The 16544-nt window shown below is 40.6% G+C and overlaps 1 pseudogene; it reads left to right on the top strand.

The window, feature by feature from the left end:
* The first annotated feature begins 16077 nt into the window (after positions 1-16077).
* Positions 16078-16134, top strand: LOC125622688 (U6 spliceosomal RNA; annotated as a pseudogene).
* Positions 16135-16544: the final 410 nt, after the last annotated feature.

The following is a 16544-nucleotide window of genomic DNA, read 5'->3' on the forward strand; positions in this document are numbered from 1 at the left end:
ATATGATCTTTCCATACAACCAGGCACTATAACTGGTGTGGACTTGGGGGTGGGCATCCACAAGCAGGTTAAGTGGCCTACAATACAGTGCTCTAGCATCATCAACTGAACACCAAGGAAACTCCACCAAGGAATTTGCAGACAAGTCACCTTCTATACATAGGTTCTTCCCTTAGCATAAATCACAGAATTCTATTGGTATGGAAGTACATTAACCATGAGAAAAAAGAGCTAACACAATGGCTAACAATAAATGTCTTTCATCAATTCACATAGCACGACTTTGGGAACATTGCATTGATCCCTCTGGATGCTACCATGTACTTTTCTACTCTCCAGAATTCAGCTGCTGCTTGACATTACTCCAGACAACAAATTAACACTTCTGAAAGCTTTCAGTGATCAAAGCTTACCCTTCAAAAGTTTGTTAATAACAAGAACATGCCAGAGCTGTCTGGCTCCAGTTGGAAAAATAGTTTAGATCAGTGCTACTCAAAGTGATGGTCTGCGGACTGGTGCTAGTCTGCAAGCCATTGGCTGCCGGTCTGCGTGCACATTGGGAAAAAAAATTGCAGGTCCCCCACATCAGATAGCTTGAGAAGCAAGGTTTAGAGGACACTCAAAGCTACTGTGGGAAGATGAGGGAGTGGGATGTAAGTTGGATTGAGAGCATTCTCTTTTTGAATGAGAACATTTGAAATGAAACTAACATTTTCATTTAGTTTAAATCTCTAAATATAAGTAATGACAGCCTGGATTAGAATTGATCAAAACACGGACATCTTCCTGTGAAAAAATTCAAAGTGTCTTTGTGGGAAAAAAGTAATAAAGTGAGAGTAAGTGTTTGTGCAAAGTTCTTTAAATTCTCCCTTCCTCTCCCATTTTATCTCCTTCCTTTTGCCTTTTCCCACAAATATATTTCATTCAAGATTCATTCATGGGGGAAATGTCCATGTTCTGAGCTGCTCTAGTGATGTTGTTATTACCTATAGCTGTTGCTTTACTTACTTCTAGTGGTGAGGGTTCAGAAACAAGTAGGGGGAGGCTTTTTTTAGAAAAAAAAAAAATACAAACAAACACTAAACCAGCCAAACTGCAGGAGATCCCCAGTTCAAGTCCCCCCCTCTGCCTGATGAGAAGGGACCTGAACAGGGCTCTTGCACCTTTCAGGGGAGTACTTTAATCATGGGGTTGAAATATACTGATGTGGGGCTCCCTCAAGCTCTACTGAAGTTGTTCCACTTTAATTGAATAGTTAAATATTAATTGGTAATGGAAAAACTTACACTGACTAGAGCCTAGTGGTTAGGACACTCACCTGCGCAGTGTTCAAATCCCTTTCCTCCCCGCCCTCCATCAGCCATAGGGAGGACCTGAACTGGGGGTTTTCCACGTACCAGGTCAGTACCCTAATCATTGGGCTAACTGTTATAAGGGAGGATGAGGGCCTATTTTCTTTCAATTCATGGATCGCACGGGGGCTTGGGCAGGAGATAGGCACCCATACACCTGGAGCGAGGCAGCAATATGCAATGCATAGAGAAGGAAATATAGGCACCGAGTGAGTTTAGGTGCCTACAGTGTTAGGTGACAGCTGAGGAGTTTTGTGGAGCACAGGGGAGCGTAAAAATGGGACTTCAGCGCCAAAGTAGCTTTGTGGATCCCATCCTAAGTCACTTGGACATCCGTAACAACAATTGCAACAGTGCCTAACTTCGCTAGGCACGACAGAAAATTCCACCCTTATTGAAGATGGCTGACTAAACAGAAGTCTCTGCACTCATGTCATAAATATTTCAAAACATGCCAGTTGAGTCAGCAAAGTGTGTGGTTGCCTCTTATTGTACATGCATTCACAGAAAACCTCACAGCATGTTGCCACTTGGAATTACTTGTGAGCAAGACAAATGACAATTTATTTATTTTTTTAAACATTTTGGTACATTGCAAAGTAGTTTTTCTTTTAATTTTACACCACATTGTTTGAGATGACATCAAACAACATAATTTGTCATGACAAGAGATATAAAGAAATTAAAAAGGGATTAAAAGAAAACCCAGTTTTGAGAGTTGGCTAGTTGGAAAAGGCTGTAATTTAAAGCAGAAAGGCCTGCGTTGGATTATTCTGACAAATTGAAAAGAGGCAAAAATTTGCCACATGTCTGTGAGGAGGATATGAAATTGAGGGGATGCACCGTTTTCTGATGAGCAAGTACTAGAAGCCAAGAGATTCAGCTTTCTAAACCCAGCTCTGCTAATAGGGCTAATTAATGGAGAAGGCCCAGCTACATTAAAAACTACCCAAATAGTTAGACTTCTCTGGGACAATGCAGATCACAAAGCTAATGAGAGTAGGGGACAAAGCATTCTTGACTGAGGGGATCTGGCTAGGTAACAAACTCCCAGAAGAGATTAGGCAAATCCGGGGCTTGATCATTTTCAGGAAATGTACAAAATTTTCCCTCTTGGAAAAAGTGTTTTCACTACAGCAAAAATGACACTCAGTGTCATAACATTGACTCCCCCTCTACCTACTCCCCACCCCACCACAAAAATACAAAACAGTTACATGAACAAAACCAACCAACCAAAACCAAACTACACCAAGTAGAGTTTTTACCCCAAAAAGGAAGAAGTGACAGTGATTTCATAATGCCCACTAGGGACTTTGCTATTGATTTTACGCAGAAGGCACTCAGATACTGTGGCGATAGGCAGCAGTATAAAACCTTAAGACAGATAAACTCTGTGGATGACAAGGCTTATTTACCCTCCCTCAGAGGAGGACCAGAGGTGATTAGAGCAAATGTTTGTACGGACCTTTGAAAAGAGTGGTATTGTTAAAAATACCAACACACCTCTCATTTAAATAATTAAGATAATGAAACTAAAATAATGATATTTTAGGTTACTGCTGCTCCTTTCATCCCAAAGGATCCTCCATTTCTTCATTAACAATAAAAACAAAAAGGTCACTGAAGTACAGCCAGAGTTCAGCAAACAACTGGCTATCAGCAAGCAGCACACAGCACCATGTAGAATGTGAAGGGGGAATTTTGGGACACAAGAACAAGCCCTTAATCTTACATGGGAATTTTAAGGGCCAATTTTTCAAAATAGCACCTTCCTTACACAAGCACAATCTATGACTGCAATCAAATTGCAGGCAGAAATCTGGGTACTTGCACCTTAAACTACTTATTCAGAGTACAAATCAGGTACAGTGGTCAGAGATGCAATCATTCAGACGTACACCCATCAAATTTTGTGGAAGCAAATTTTGCCTGTCAAAAAGGGAGGGTTTTAAAAAATGTACCCCTACATGTCCACATGGAGCAGAAAGAACTTCTGTTTCTAAGGACTCACTTGAGGGCCATCCATACAGCGTTCCTGGAAGTTAATTTACCTTTCTCAGGTGGATAGACAGATGAACCCAGCCTGCCAGGATATTAACCTTCGTTCCAGAGAGTCTGTGTATGCCAGTCTTAAAACCTAGACCCACCTACGCTTCAGGACAAGGAATGTATAATTTTGAGACTGACTCATGGACAAATTCCACTTGGAGATATTCAGGATTTCCAAATGGATATTTGCTTTTGGCCTGTGTATGTGCAGGACAATTTTGTTTCCACCAATCCTTGCCATCTCAATGCACGTTACACCATGTTATGTTTTGCCTGAATTTGGGCCAGGTTTTTAAAAGCACAAATCAGTGTCCAAAGCCAGTCTTGCATATAAACGAGGCAAACACATTTAATGACCTAGCCTCTGGCCTCATGAAAGGCTACATCAGAACAAGACACATGAGAAATGGAGCCCCAATTAACACACCAACTGCAAACTGATGCTCTTGGTTCATGGTAACTGCTTTCAATCTGGGTGTTGCATACTGGATTATATTCCTCATGATTCGAATGGCAGAACAAACTGAGAAGAGGCTGTGGAGCCGACAGAAAGACACATAATCCTACTCAGCACCAGCCACTCATAGGAACTTTATATCAAGGGCTAGTAATTATCATAAAGGAGAACAATAGGAACCAAGTGTAATTGGAAGTCTGGTTATGATTAAAGATGAGTCAAACTGGTTTGGAATATGAACATAGAACTGTTTGGAAGTCCATTAATTACATAAAATGGATATAGATGTAAGGAGGGATTTTCAAAAGCACTCAGCTTTGGACTAAGTCTGCTCTCAGTGAAGTCAATGGAGTTTTACTGTTAGGTTTAATGGGAGCAGAGTAGAATTTTGAAAATCCTGCCCATGTGGTTCATTTGGGAGATAACTCTGCTGCCATTTCTTTGCTGTCACTTTCCAGTGACCTTCTATTATTAAGGTGGCTCTGCTGCATAAGGGATAGTGTCAGGATCTGAGGGTTTTCCAGGGAGTGTTCACCCCTTACATGGCAGTAAGCATGTATATGTGGGGCAGGGACATAAGATCCACTGCTGTGAAGATCTTCCAGTCTTCTTCCCTGTGGCAGGGCAGAATAGATGAAGGCTGAAGTATCCTCCATATAATGGCACGATAGTCTGGAGGGAAGATTCATCTCAAGGATTCATCTTCTCCATGCTGCTTAGACTAGGAGCTGAAGCGAGGCTTTGGTCATTAACGTTTGTGCTAATACAGCTCTGTGGTACTTCCTGGAATAACAGCAATCTGGGCTGGGTGGATGGCATAGAGATCTCATTTCAAACATTTTGCTGCAGTTTAACGTCACAGGGGAGTTGTATTAGGGCTACATCTGAGAGATGGTTAGGAAATATCAGCAAGTGGTCACTACTTTCTGTCTAATAATGACAGTCTTTTATTCCCACAGAAGAGGTAAAGCATAGGCAATAGGGATACAAGTTTGTCTTGCCCTATGTGACATGCTGTATTAATCTGTATTAACACCCTGCACACTACTGTAATGATCTTTGTACAAAATATGCCTTGTGAGGTATCATTTGAAAACTAAACTCAATGATCATTAATTTTCTTGTCCAGGGAGCTGTTAAACCAGCCTATCCTAAACAAAGGAATATGTGTTTACCTCAATTTACACATAAGCAGTAGACTGGACCATCAAGACAGCAGGGGAGGAGATGGCAGGAAACAGAACTATTTGCATTTCAGAAAATAGAAGTGGGGGGAAGAAAAAACAGAGCTTCCTTTACCACCAGGCTCCATGATACTTTTCTCACTGCTTAAATAAACTTTACTTTGCAGGGTAAACCTCAGAAGAATCCATTTCAAAGGTGTGCTGGTCTACAAAGACAGAGGTTCTGAACCTTTAGTGATAAGCAATTGAATCAACTGATTAATCACCAGTGTGTCATTGGCTTTCAGAAAAGACCTCACTAGATACACTTTTACAATATAGTAACCTGGTGAACAATGTCATTGTGACATGTATATATTAACACTATGAGGAAATATGGAAAATAAATGATATTATATTTTAAAGTCTATGGCAAAAGAGAGAAATAGTTTCCCTCCCAGATGGAAGAGAAGGCAGCTATTTACTTGTTTCCTATGTAAATTAAGGCTGGTGGAATCAAAACAGTGGAAGCCTCATTTACATACAAGGGGATGGGAAGCCTACAGGAAGGGAAGAACAGCATGAGATCATCTTGCCTCTTAAAACAAAGTCATAGAACTTTGGGCGATATAAGCAAACACAGAAGCCATCTTTGGCATCCACCACTAGACAGAGACAAAGAAACAGAGCTCTTGCAAGCTGAGAAAGATGCGTCCTTCAAACAAAGGTGGATTGAAGTCTTTTGAAACAGAATATAGGTGAGCAATCTGCTTAGGCAAAACCTATATTTTGCTAGATCATGTTTCAGACTTTTAGATGTGTGTTTTCACTTTTATTTGCTTGTAACCATTTCTAACTTTATATCTTATATTTGAACTCACTTAAAATCCTATTTTCTTTGTTAATAAATGTGTTTTACTATTAATCTAAACCAACAGTGCTGCATTTGAATTAAAGTGAATGTTAACACCAGTTAATGTGCAAGCTGGTGGGTTATGTGTCTTTAGAGGAATAATCGGACCCTACTAGTTCTCTGAATGGTTCAGGAGTGGGCTAGACATTACAGACCTCTCAATTTGGGGGAAATTTGAGATTGAGAATATGTTGGGGTCACCTTGATGGCTATAACTAAGGGCTGGTGTAAGACCGAGTTGGGTTATGGGGCTGTAGACAAGCTGCTAGGATCAGATCTGCTGAACCAAGGCTATCTAAAGGCACAGACACTTCAGAGCATGACCAGCATGCTGGTAGGCTAGTTGTGATCATCCTAGGTTGGGAGCTACAGCAGCAAAGCATTGTGACACACTCTGGGGTTGCAGGGCAAGTGGTGACAACCTCTCACTGATCTGGATTGCACCCCAAAATACCATCACACCCTACCACTGGCTTACACCAACTCTGTTCTGGAGGAAACAGCTCTAAGGCTGGCATATCTCCCCTCCGATACTGTGAAAAGGGTGCTCATCAGTGTTAATTGTGAGGTTAATTTTTGTGGCATAGATACCTTTTCACTGGGAACTGAACACATGCAAAGCAGTAGTCTTTAGACAATAGCTTTTGACACTGTGGAACTGGGCTGTAATAGCAATCCCAAAGCGCAAGGCAAGTTATGCTATTAGCAAAATCCATCGTCAGCTCCACCACCCTTCAAAAACAATGAGTCTAAAACCAATTGTATCATTTCCCTTTATATGACTCTGCTCTAAAGACTTGCCAAAACTTTGATGGATTTACACAAGGGAAAAATTTGGCCCACTGTACATAAAACACCAGCATAGTTGAAAACATGCTCTGAAAGGCTGAACTGAAATTAAAACTTCTCTTCCACTAATAACAGCTTAAGATCTTCATTTTTGGTTCATGATGACTAAAAAAAAAATCATTCTGTTTTATAATCCCCTTGAAAGTGATACCCTCTGAATCATCTTAATGTTTTTCATCTGAAGGAAGAAAGGTAAGACAGCGCTACGTTGCATTTTCTTTCTATTTGGGGTGGGGTGGGGGAGCTGGAAATAATCTGGAGAAAAGTTTATTTCCAACTTTCCAGCCCTTTTATATAATTAACAGGATGTAAGAGCCTTAGACATAACAAATAGAGGTTGGAGAAAACCACAAACTCTCCATATGGGGTTTAGTTCCTGTTTACTAGTATCCTGTTTACAACATGGGCTTTGATGGTCAGATCATCAGGCCTCTCATGTTCCCAGCAAGGCTGCGCTTATTCTGTACTTATGACTGGGAAGAATTTTTAATAAAAAATGTAGGGGAAACAAAGCAGAAAGAGATTATAACAATATGTATCATTACAGAAATGCCAGGATCATTGTTACAGGCTCACACATTGTCTGTGTGAAGATGATAAGGGGACGTAAATTAGCCGCCAGAATAGCAACATGGAACAAATGCTAGCTTTCCCTCCCATGTCAAAGTCTGGGCTGCATAACCCATCTGGCAAAGCAACGGGGACTCACCGCCCCAGATTTTTGATTCACAGTTTTTAAAAGATATTTTGACTTAATGCCCTAATTCAGGATGGGAATTTTTCTTCTAAATCTTAAAAAGTCTCACTGGATAAAAAGCTATTTCCCACCCAGCTCTATTTATGGTGAACAGGGCTGCAGTTGTATCATATGTAATATGCCAATGAAAAACAAAATCTACTTTAATAATTATGGGATATATTTAAAATTCAACAATAAAGGCCAGATTCTGATCTGAGTTATGTGGATTTAAATATAAAAACACTCAGCTTCATTGGAGTTATTTGATATTTATGTCACTGTAACTAAGCTTGGAATCTGCCCCATAACATTAAATTCTTGTACATGAACAGCAAGAAAAATCAATAGAGGGCACTTATATTAGAGCATAACTACAGTGCAGTCAATGTCGCAATAATTATTTACATCATCTGAAGATCCAGTCTTCTGAGTCGATCATTGGAAGTTACCTTTCCAGATGGCAGGATGCCGGTTCTTGGATTTATGACATGTCTGTAATCCACTCATTTTGTAGCCCTAATTCGCTCACATGAAATGCCAAACAAGAATGTGGATGATATGTTTTTAGTATAAATTGCTCTGAGCACATAACTATATCAAGATAATTTTTCCTCCCTTGAAATTAATGCCAAAACTTCCACTAACTCTGGTGCGATAGAACTGGGCACTTTATACCTGCCTTGGCTTAATAACAAAAACAAGATGTTTCCTGATAAATCTAATACATGAAGCTTGATTCTTGTTTCATGCTGGTTTACAACCCTTTGCCTGAAGTAGTTCACTCTCATTTGCATCTGTATACATTAAATTAGAAAAAGCACCTTTATTTTCCTTACAGTATTTAAATTAAGAGAATGCAAGTATGAGTGAAAGATGGAACATCCACCAGCTTCAACTCTGTGGCCTGTGCCAACCTATGTCCCAATTTTTGGTCCTGAAAGCTCCTGAGAACTGCTGTTCTGACAGCATTCCACTGCACCCAAAATGGAACTGGAAAATAGGCCATTCTTGGACAAGGATCTGACTCACAATCAAAACCACTGAAACAAGATTCAAACCCAAACTCCTTCCTATTCCCAAATTCAATGGGGTTCAGATTAGAGGCACCAGTTTTTGACTCATCTCCAACCTATAAATTATAAATTGCACCTTAGATTAGGGCAGCGGGTTTTTTTATTTTGTTTTTGGTTTTAACTTTTTTATCCTGTAGTGAATTATCAGACATCAGCAGGCAGGGGTTCACAATGGAACAGCTGTCACACTCTTAAAACTCCAGGGGCCTTAACTGTGATACTATCACATGTGCAAATGTGCTGCATCTGTAGCAAATCTTAAACAAAATCTAGTATTATCTCCTCAGTAGCCATGTTACTGCATTAAAGTTGCTTATTAGTTTCCTAATTAAATTTCCACAAACTTTATAGCTGTGACAGATTCTTGGTAATCTTTTCTGCAGTAATTTAGATGGGACGCTGGAGGGAAAGGGTGGGGCAGCCCATCTCATTTCATGCCAAGAGTCTGTGCTACCAGTTACACTCGTCAATCTCTTGCTTAAGCATTTAGCAGTTATAAAGAACTCATTAAAAAGGCTCAGATTTATTAGAAGCACCTCAAGCTCATTAAGAATTCAGAAAAAATGTGAAGCCCTTGCATCCACATGCTCTTTATGAAGCTGTCAGCTAGAGCTGACTGAAAAGTGCAAAGAAGTTGATGTTTTATTTTATTAAAATTTTGCATTGAGGGTTTTTTGTTTGTTTTTAAATTTGCCAATTTTTCAGTGGGGAAAAAAAAGTTCCACTTTTGTTTTTTCCCCTTTTCTCTCCCCTGTCCCCTTATTTTCCAATAGCAAAATGGATAAAGCGGGAAAGAGAGGAAAAGTTGAGGAGGAAAGGTGGGGGAAGGAATGGAGAGGAAAGGGAAAAAAAGAATCAGAACTGGAAGGGACCTCGAGAGGTCATCTAGTCCAGTCCCCTGCACTTGTGGCAGGACTAATTAGACCATTCCTGACAGGTTTGTCTAACCTGCTCTTTAAAATCTCCAGTGATGCAGATTCCACAACCTCTCTAGGCAATTTATTCCAGTGCCTAACCACCCTGACAGTTAGGAAGTTTTTCCTAATGTCCAACCTAAACCTCCCTTGCTGCAATTTAAGACCATTGCTTGTTGTCCTATCTTCATAGGTTAAGAAAAACAATTTTTCTTCCTCCTCCTTGTAACAAACTTTTGCATACTTGAAAACTCTCATATCTCCCTCAGTCTTCTCTTTTCCAGACTAAACAACCCCAATTTTTTCAATCTCCCCTCATAGGTCATGTTTTCTAGACCTTTAATCATTTTTGTTGCTCTTCTCTGGACTCTCTCCAATTTGTTCACATCCTTCCTGAAAGGTGGTGCCCAGAACTGGACACAATACTCCAGCTGAGGCCTAATCAGTGCCGAGAAGAGCGGAAGAATTACTTCTTGTGTCTTGCTTTCAACACTCCTGCTAATACATCCCAGAATGATTTTTGCTTTTTTTGCAACAGCGTTACACTGTTGACTCAGATTTAGCTTCTGGTCCACTATGATCCCCAGATACCTTTCTGCAGTACTCCTTTCAAGGCAGTCATTTCCCATTTTGTATGTGTGCAACTGATCGTTCCTTCCTAAATGGAGTACTTTGCATTTGTCCTTATTTAATTTCATTTTATTTACTTCAGAGCATTTCTCCAGATCATTTTGAATTTTAATCTTATCCTCCAAAGCATTTACAACCCTGCCCAGCTTGGTGTCGTCCACAAACTTTATAAGCGTACTCTCTATGCCATTATCTAAATCATTGATAAAGATATTGAACAGAACCAGACCCAGAAATGATCCCTTGTTATGCCCTTCTAGCATGACTGTGAACCATTGATAATTACTGTCTGGGAATGGTTTTCCAACCAGTTTTGCACCCACCTCATAGTAGCTCCATCTAGGTTGCATTTCCCTAGTTTGTTTATGAGAAGGTCATGCGAGAGAGTATCAAAAGCTTGACTAAAGTCAAGATATACCACATCTACCACTTCCCCCCCCATGTAAGGGGTGGGGATCAAAAGTCAGAAACTTGAATAAAAAAATCACTTTGGGTTTTTTGTTGTTGAAAAATATTTAAACTTTGAATACAAATAAATTCTGTGAATATTTTCCATTTTTGAAAAAACCCACCTATTTTTCATCAAAAAAGGTTTCAAACAAAAAAATTCAGTCACCTCTACTCAACCAAATTACTGTCTTTAATTACAACTAAATGGATTTTTGGGGGTGGAAAAGGTCAAATATCTAAAGCTCTATTGTAATACAATAGTAATAGGTTAAATTCAATCAAAAAAATAAACTGTCACAAATGTGGCCACGCCCAGATACACTGATTCTTTTACAACTTGCACAAACTTTGGTCTTGATCCAGCAGGGTGCTGAAGGCCCACAATACTAAAGAAGTCATGATATCAGTGACATCTGAAGTCAATGAGACTAGCCGGGTCTCAGCATTTTACAAGCAGTGCTCAGCACTTTGCAGGATAGGGCTCCTTGCTTGAATGAAGATGAAAACCAGCCCTGTAACAGTAAGTAAACAGGAAGTTTGCCAGAATGTCAGCAAGAAACCCCTTGCTTCATAAAACAAATATGCTTTACAAAACTGGAGTACACCGGCAGACACAAAGGTACAATCCTGGCTCCACTGAAGTAAATGGCAAAACTCTTTTTGACTTCAGCAAGGCCAGGATGTCATCCATGGAAGAATGCATTGGCTTCAGTAGTGCTGGTCAGAAAATGGCTTTTTTTTTTCCTGGGGGGAAAACAATTCTAGTCTTCACTGAAAAAAAACAAACAGAATTTTCATCCAAAAGCTTCTGAACAATGAACATTTTGGTTTCCAGATGAAAATTTTTGCTTTCAGTTTTCCAGTGGAAATATATATAAGCAGACACTTTGTGCCAATATTTGCATTTAGCAAAAACTCTATTGGTCAAAAATAAGCGGTGATGGAAAATTTTCTCTCAGCCCTAATTGCTGTGTATCTTTGCAATGTAGTGCCATGTATGACCTTCACTCAGGATTCAGAGCTCCACTGGACTCAGCATATCACATAGGCTTCTGCCCTTGGGCACATTAAGCAGATTGGTGTCTGACAGATTCTGTATTAAACACCTTTTTTCCTGGATATGGTGTTGTAAAATCAGTTGATAGTGAAAGAGGGTGGGGAAGGAAACCAAGCCATTGTTTCATTTCTCCTCCTGTAAACTGCTGAAGGGGCTTCATGGTGAGCCATGCCCTCTTCTGGTCTGCCAGGGGGAAAGGCTGGGCTGAGTTGCACTGGGCCTTGAGCAGCTGTTTGATTTGCTTGTGCTTCTATGTTGCTCAAGTCACAAGAGCACGCAAACTTTTAAGTCCTTATTGTAAGTGAAGTAGAACTTCGAACCTTTCAATCCACACTAATCTGTGCATCTTCCCCTTAAGGTATCCTGCCCACTAGTTCAATACATACATCTTTAAAGGCCTTTTAAAAAAACATTTGCCTGCAAGTTACAGCTCTGCTTACTCATGGAAGTAGGTAAGTGCCTTTGGTTTTGCATTCATATTTAGTAATATTAACAAATCAGGTGAAATACATGATATGCCAGAGTGAAACAATTATACAACAGTCCATTGCAAAGGGTTGAGAAGCTCAACTCAGCTTTGCAAGAGAGAACAAAAAAAAGATTAAGGGCAGCTTTTTAATGCGGGAGACTCCCATGGTATTTTGAAGAACAATGCTTGCCAACTTCAAGGCCACCAAGCCAGCAGGTAAAAATACAGTCATGTGAACACTTATTAGAACAAGTCTTTCTTTTCCCCATGATATCTATGCTCATTCAAAATGTGCAGCAATAAATCAAATTAGATCAGATGCAACTGTCTGAAAGGAAGCCACATGATAATCAGCTTTAAAGTTTTCCATCCAAAAGAAAAAACAAAAAAGGGAAAAAAAATCAGTACAGCACTAGAGTAAGATAATATGTGCATCTAACCCATTATACTTGGCTTGAAATTATAGAAAATAATATGTGATAGTAGCATGTAAAGACAGGCTCTTAAACATAGTCACTCAGGATCTATCCTGAATCAGTTAATCCATCTTGTAACTGACAGACAGACAATTTGACTAGTACTCCCTGACTTTGAAATTAATGGGAATATTAATAAATGTTACTATTATTACTACTTATATTTGGATTATTTTCATGAACGACAGTAAACACAGGAAATATGATTACATTAATGAATGGTTTGTCACTTTTTTTTAATTGCTTGGTTACATCAATTCATTATCTTCCTCTGGTTAGATCATTCATTATTGCTGATGGGCCACATTTTCAGCTGAACGTCCAATGTTGCATGCCTGTTTTTTGTGTACAATCGATTGTATGTGCAAAAGTGGCGCACACTTATTTTGTGCACACAGTCATTTCCAGGCAGGCCTGTCAACAGGGGGCGGTAAAGGGGGTAATTGCCTAGGGGCCTGGGTGATTTAAAAGGGCCTTAAGGTTCTAGGCACGCGTGGGGTGGTACCGGTGGCGACGAAGGCAGCTGGGCAGACATGTGGAAGCCCTGGCCGTGCCGGAAGAGTGCCCATTGACGGTTCTGCCCTGGGGCCCAGAAATGCTGTCAGCAGGCTTGTTTCCAGGCTCTGACTAGGCAGTTGGGAGCCCAGATTTGCACATATGGTGGTTAAGTGCATGAAAAATGGGTTCATGCTTATTGGTGTAGTGAGATGCAGATGCAAAACTGGAAGTTATTTCAAGAATAGTTGAAAATAGTGCCAGCATTTCTGGGCTTTCATACGATTTTACTATGCTTTTACAAGAATAATATGTATGTACTATATCATAGCTATTGATACAGTTTTTAGTACATGCTGTTAGTACTAAAACATATCTCCGGTGTTACATGACAAGCCCATTCTTAAAACTCAACATTTAATTTAAAAAACAAGTAAGAAATCTGTCTCTGGGAGCTCCCCACATTGATTGAATCTCTGGTTTTACATTTTCAGAGGACACTCAAAGATGTTCTTTCAAAATTTCAGGAGCATCTATTTATGTGGAAAGGAGCATTAGATGCATATGAAAATTGCATATGTGGGAACTTGTGCAGTCAGTGGATTCAGTAAATGCAACTATTGTAAAATTTGGTCCTAATCAGCCTAATCTAATTTAAGTTTAAAGTGTTCCCCCTCTCCACCTGCCACCCTCTCTTCCCACCCACTACAAAAACAAACAAATACATAAAAATAAAATCAACACTATAGAAATGGAATTTGCACAGTTCCTGCAGTTTCCTCTGTCTTGGTCACCCAATATAATTTCAGGTTCTTTAGGGATCTTTTGACCCCCGCATAGTGTTATACCTTAGTTGAACTCTAATAGGTTAATTAAACAGGTAGAACCCCCACTACCCTACTGTATTTGTTTGTTTTGGGTGAAGTTACACCTAGTTTTAAACTGCCACTGTAGGAGAGTCCCAACTTGTTTCACTATCAGTTGATTTTGATAATCTGCCAAGCAGTTAATCCTGCCTGACATGCAACTCACATGATATAACTCACCTGCACTTCATCAAAGCAGTTAATCTGCCTTTAGTTTTAAAAGAAATAAGTGTCATCCTGCCAACAGTTGTTGCAGATGCCTGGAAAACATGTTTGCAAATGATTCTGCTTGGTTTATCATCATCACTAGCATTTTGACCTTCATTGTAACGGCACAGGGCCTTCTTCTTTTATGGAAATGATGCATGAGGAAACAGGTGCATGCTGTCCATGCAATTCCAAAAGGAATGGTTCCCTGCTAACACAAGTGCATCATTTCCATCTCTTGGCCAATGTGATTACTCTCTTCCACAGAATTTTGCCTTGTTCTCTTAGTTGAAGGATACCTACAGTTGCAATAGCAATATATTGTTTGCCTGTAGCATGGCTTTCTTCCCCCATCAAGTGTTAATGAACTTCCTGTCCTTGTTCCTGAAGTAATTGTAAAGGTATGTTGGAGAATATACTGCCCACACTTTATTAAAACCTAACAGTCTTATCCTGCACTCCCTGCTCAGGAAAACATACCTCTGATTTCATTTGGGGTTAATTTCCACATGTAAGGATCATACACTTGGATTTAATCGCCAAGAGCTTGATTTAAAGACTCCCATTTACTTCAGTGGGCTTTGGATCAAGCCCTAACTTCCTTTCTAAATTTCATAGACACAAGGAGATAAACAGAAATCAAACAGACATAAAGAGGGATCTTTTACACAAGCAGAGATTGGCTGCTGACCAAAGAAGCGAGGTAACCTTTAGTTAATTAAATGTTGCTTCCCATGTTCATCAAAATGTGGCATTTAATTTGAAATGACAGAAAAGAGCATCTATACTGCAGTACCATGGAAAACTGGTTAAAAATATTAACCTCATATGCATGATTAGAATGCCTGTGCATGATTCTGCTAATGATAATGGCGTTGCCATCTCTATGAACTGATTGGATTAATAGTTTTAGCTTGAAATAAGAGAAGAGTAGATGTGGGAAAAGGCATTTTTCTATTATTTCCAATACAATGTGCCCAGTTATAGCACGTCATGCTGTTTCATGTTTTATTGCAGCCCACTTCCCCTTGACTTTCTGACTGAGGATCTGACCATGTGAAGTGCTAAGTACTGCCTGGGAGTTGCCCACTGCACTCAGGTCCTACTGTCTCCCAGTGGAAATGGAAGTCATTCAGCATCTCTCAGGAAGCTCTCAGCATGATGTAGAATTGGGCCCTTAATTAGCTACTGTGGAGTTTCAAAGCAATGCACACAAATCCGGTGTGGCCAAGCTCCGACCTTGTCCCCATAGGTCCCACGCTTCCAGGTGGTTTATGCTAGCTTCAGAGGCTCACTGCAACCCTCCACATAGCCCTTCTCTCTAGGGCCAGGGATACAGACTACTGAGCCCTTTGCATCATAAGCCAGCAATGGAGGTTGGTGAGAGATGTCTCTGTTGCTTCTACAGCCTCATGCCAAAACAGTTTAGCCTTCTGTCCTGACAGGGGCCTGTTTTCCCCTCCCAGGAGGTGTTTCTGTAGTGGTGGGTTGGGTGGAACCCAGGCCCACCCTCTACTCTGGGTTCCAGCCCAGGGACCCTAATGGTAGCAGCTGTTGGCAGCCAACCTTTTACTGCCAGAGTTACTAACATTTCCCTGGGGCACTTCCCCACAGCTCTCCTGCTTCTCCCTTACCTTAGGGCTCCCTTACCAATGACTTGAGAGTATCTTCATTAACCAGCCCTTCAGCCACACTTCCTCTCCCCTGGCTCCTCTCTGCCTGACTGGAGTGAACCCTTTTATATTATCAGAGGGGCCTTAATTAGAGTCAGGTGGTCACATTAGCTTAATGGCCTCACCTGGCTCTTTGCAGGTTAATTGGAGTCAGGTGTTCTCATTAGCCTGGAGCAGCCCCTGCTCTGGTCAGTGAGGGAACAGAAAACTGTTAATCCAGTGGCCAGTATATCTGCCTTCGGCTAGCACGGCCCCTGCGCAAGGATGACACGCAAATTTGTGAAGCAGTCCATCTTTTTGTCTGGGGTCCTCTGCTCGGTGTCCCCGTCCGGTTCCCTTCATTTGACCCTTTGACCACACTCCCGTCCCTGTTGTCCCGTCCCAGTTGTCCCCCGTAATTAATTGGTTTTCCAGGTCCTGTGGACCCCCCCTTCGGGTGGGGGGGGGATCCTTTAGCAGTGGGCGGGCCTTGCCCGCCCACTTCCTGGATCCCAATAAGGCTACTCTGCTGTACCCAGCTGGCCTGGGTCTATCACACCTGCTATATGTTAATGAGATTTATGTAGGAACCTCATGTTCGCAACTATAAAAATGTACCCCAAGGAAGTCAAAGATTCAGCTGCATCGACTCACCAGTTTGATCCAGCATTTCAGAAATGTAAAGGGGAAAAATTCATAGCCATTGCAAATGGTTATTTTGTTGATTAAA

This window comes from Caretta caretta, chromosome 13, assembly GCF_965140235.1.
Source record: "Caretta caretta isolate rCarCar2 chromosome 13, rCarCar1.hap1, whole genome shotgun sequence".
NCBI classification, from domain to species: Eukaryota; Metazoa; Chordata; order Testudines; family Cheloniidae; genus Caretta; species Caretta caretta.